Here is a 4263-nt window from a genome sequence, read left to right as displayed (position 1 = left end):
CTAGAACGTAGACGCAAAATGCAATAGGCATTATTTGTAGCCAAAATTATCAACGGCGAAGTTGACTCTCCAACGCTATTGACCATGCTCAATTTCCGGGCATCACAATGACCATTACGCTCAACGGGATTATTGCAAAGGTAGTTTCACCGGACTGCATTCGGTTACAACGAGCCAATTACTGAATGCATTAGAACTTTTTCGAAGGTGGAGGAATTGTTTAATTTCGGTGAGCCAACGCACTTGTTTGCGCACAAACTTCGTAGTTTGGATTTTATTTAACTTAAGTTTCATTCATGTAGACAAATTCAACGTCAAATGAATTATCCCAAATCTATACCTATAAAAATGGATTTCTGTCTGTCTGTCTGTCCCTATGTTCCTTATAGAATCGAAAACTACAGAACCGACCGGCGTGAAAGTTTGCATGTAGGGGTTTTTGGGGCCAGAGAAGGTTCTCTCGATGACAAACGCTCTCCCCACTAAGAGGGGGGGGGGGCTCCCATACAAATCTCTGACTATAAAAATGGATTTTTGTCTGCTTTAAGTTCCTTATAGAATGGAAAACCACTGAACCGATCGGCTTGAAAATTTGCATTTAAGGGTTTTTGGGGCCAGGGAAGGTTCTTATGATGGTTAGAAACCCCTCCTCCCACTAGGAGGGGGGGGGCTGCATTCAAATGAAATACAAATTACCTCATAACTCGAGAACTGATCAAGCAAATGGAACAAGATTTTTTTCTGCGGTAAATTGAAACCTCTCCCAACTTTAGGAGGGGGGGGGGGGGCTCTTATACAAATGAAATACAAATTTCCTCATAACTCGAGAACTAATTAATCAAATGGAACCATATTTGGCATGTGGGGGGTTTTGGAGGCAGAAATTTTTTAATGATGATTTGAGACCCCTCACCCCTGTGGTAGGATTCTCACACAAGCAAAACAGAAATTTTTGCGTAACTCAAAAACTAATCGAACTCGAGAAATTTTAGACTATTTCATAAAACATTAATCAATAACAAGACCACCAAAAACTATCAATAGTAACAATAGATTAGTCAGCGTGAGACGGCCACAGGCTGCGAGTGTTGCCGGCGACCTGCCGTCGGAAGCGCCGGCCACTGCGGGGGGCAGCCCCCCGATGAGATCACCTCTATCTAGGTTTTTTTTTCCTAGATCTCCTGACTTCTATTACTTTCCTTTAGTTGGGTCACCCCTGCGAAATGGTACTTTCTACGAAAAGATTTTCCGTGAAATGGTACATCCCGCGTAAGGTTCTTCGCGAAATGGTATTCTGCGAAACTCTATATTCCGCGTTATGGTCAACCGAGAATTGGTGTTCCGCAAAATGGTATTCGGTGAAATGGTTTGTAATGATGGCGAATATTTAAATGCTATCCGCTTTATTTTATAAGGGTAAGCAATAGGGGGAGTTGTTTTCTACTTAACTGTGAGGAAAATTTGTATATTAAAACACCCATGAACTCCCCAGAAACTTGCAAAACTCAAGATTGTGACAAAGGTCATCGGAGATTCACGATTTATGTACAACACAGTTTAATTTGTGGCAATACGAAGTTTGTCGGGTCAGCTAGTAAATAAATAAATAAATAAACTCCGATTTCAAGTCCAATTTCTGATTAACTTTCATGTCAAATTTTATTTTTGATTTCAAACATAATTTCAAGTCAAATTTGAAGCCCAATCTAAGTCCAATTCAAAGTACAATTTCAAGTGTCTATTCAAATTTTAGTATTTTTTCAGACCGATTTTGAGTCCAATTTCAAATTTGATTTTTGACTTTTGGCTTTGGAATTTTGACTTGACTTTTCGTCATTTGAGTAAAAATTTTCCTGGCGTTTGAGTAAAATTTTGACTGGCCAATTGACTATTAATTTCCACTAATTACATTTTCAGCATTTAAAATTTGAGTTTCGATTTTTGACTTTGGCTTAATTTTTGCTACTTTACTTTCGACTTTTAACTTTTGGTTTTCAAATGTTGAATTTGACTGCTGGTTCTTATCTTTGTCTTTCGATTGTTAAGCTGTTGACATTTGTTTTTTTTTTACTTTTGTTTTTGCTTTGTAAATTTTGACACTTTACTTACTTACTTACTTACTTAGTTGGTTTTACGTCTCATGACAAGGCCTGCGTATCGTTATTCCTCCATTTAATTTGGTCCATGGCAGTTGGTCTCCAGTGCCGTGAGCACCCAATGCTCGCCAGATCTCGCTTCAAATTTTCGTCTTGTTTCTTCCAAATTCGATGCGAAAACCATTTTTGCTGGAGTATACTCCATTAGGCATACGGACGATAGGCACACGTACGTTAGGCATACGGACGTTAGGTATAATGGACGTTAGGCATAATGGACGAAACTGACGTGTAAAAGGCATAATGTATGGTAGGCATAACGGACGTTATCAGCTCAGCTTACATACGAATGGCCGAAACACAAGTGGCCGTATCACACATGGTCGAATCACGAATAGCCAAATCTGTCAATCTCCTAAGGGATAACCCCTACTAGTCAGTAAACCTAGGAAAATACATGCACCTAAATAGAGGCGACTTCTGCAAGGGTTGGCCCCCGCAGTGACCGGCGCTTCCGACGGCGGGTCGCTGGCGAACATTCGCGGCGCGGCCGTTTTTCCGAAATTCCACTGTTCGAATTTCCGTTTCTATTTCGTGCTAAAAGCGTTAACTCAACTCATACACTCATTTTTCGACTTTTTCAGGCTATAGAGTCCACAGACAATTTATTTTATAAAAAAAATTTAACTGAAATCCTACAAATTATTTTTTTGCCTCCGGATTTTTCAAGCCAATTTCCAAGGGGGAGGGGGGAGGGGTGACAAAATAATTTGCAATGGCCTAATTACAAATATTTTTTAAAGTTTTTGTCCTACGGATGCTGGGAAACTGAAGGGGGGCGGGGGCGAAAAAAAAACAAAGAGATTTTTTAATCAGACAAAAAAAAATATGATTTTTAGGAATTTTTACTTGAAGTTTAATCGTGAAACCCAAACCTTTTCTTGCTTTTCATATATACGTTATTATTTTCCATGCAAAAACTTTCCAAAATAGAATCAAAATCGAATGAATTTTTTTACCGATTTTCGGAAATTATATTATATGTACTTCCACTTTTGTTTCGTGCTAGAAGCGTTAACAATCCGTAAACTCTTTTTTCGAGTTCTTTAGGCTGTAAAACCCACAAATAAAAGATTTTATACCAAAAAAAATTACTCAAGTCTATCAATTTTTTTTGCCCCCTTATTTTTAGAGTAAATTTTGAAGGGCGAGGGGACAAAAACTTTAACCTTTCGTTACTCGCGCCAACTTCGATTTATAGCCATGCTGAAACCTAACAGAATTCACTCGAATACTAATTACACTTGGTGAAAAACTTATGAAACTTTCTCCACCGTTTGAAAGATCTTAGTCTGTGGATCAACTTTGCTGAAAACAGTAATATTCTTTATTGCTGAAATCTCGAGATATACCGAGAAAAAGTTAACGGTTCACAGGCGTTGCACAAAATACAACAGCGCGAGTAAAGGTGGGTTAAAAATAATTTGCGATGGCCTTATTAAAATAAAAACTAAGGCGCAGGGACTGTGTATCTAGTTATTCTGAGACTACGGAGCCAAATGGGGGTTCGGCCTTCTGTGACAGTTGTTGAAATTGGGCCATTTGGCCAGTCGGCTATTTGTTATTCGGTCATTCGGTACCAACTCGATGAGTATCGATGCGAGGGCTAGGGAAAACTAATGAAAGCCGCTAGACCTAGGAAAACGAATAAACCTAGACTGATGTGATTTCCGCAGGGGGAGCTGCTCCTTTGGTAAAAGGTCGTTATGCCAAATTGTCACTTGTATTTATGCCGATGTTTTTATGGCAAACGACGTTATGCCAAGCAACATTACGCTAAATGGATTTATGTCAAATGGGCAGTTCCGGTTCTCATTATATTGTGGCACAGCGATGATTGACTTAAGTGCGTATTCATAGAAAAGCGAAATTTTGTAAATTATGCCTAACGTTCGTTATGCCTGTCGTACGTGTGCCTAACCGCGCGCACTTTTTTTTCAGGATAGTTGGCCGGTATTCTGTCCATGCCCAACGTTACCGTCCAGCTTTAGCCACTTTATGAATACTGAGATCGCCCTAGGGACGCGCGAGTTCGTGGTTTATTGTTCGCCTCCATACACCGTGCACTTGCATGCCGCCAACGATAGTTCTTAGCATCACCTCTTCT

Source organism: Sabethes cyaneus, chromosome 2 (genome assembly GCF_943734655.1).
Source record: "Sabethes cyaneus chromosome 2, idSabCyanKW18_F2, whole genome shotgun sequence".
Classification (NCBI taxonomy): Eukaryota; Metazoa; Arthropoda; class Insecta; order Diptera; family Culicidae; genus Sabethes; species Sabethes cyaneus.
This window is presented reverse-complemented; position numbering follows the sequence as displayed.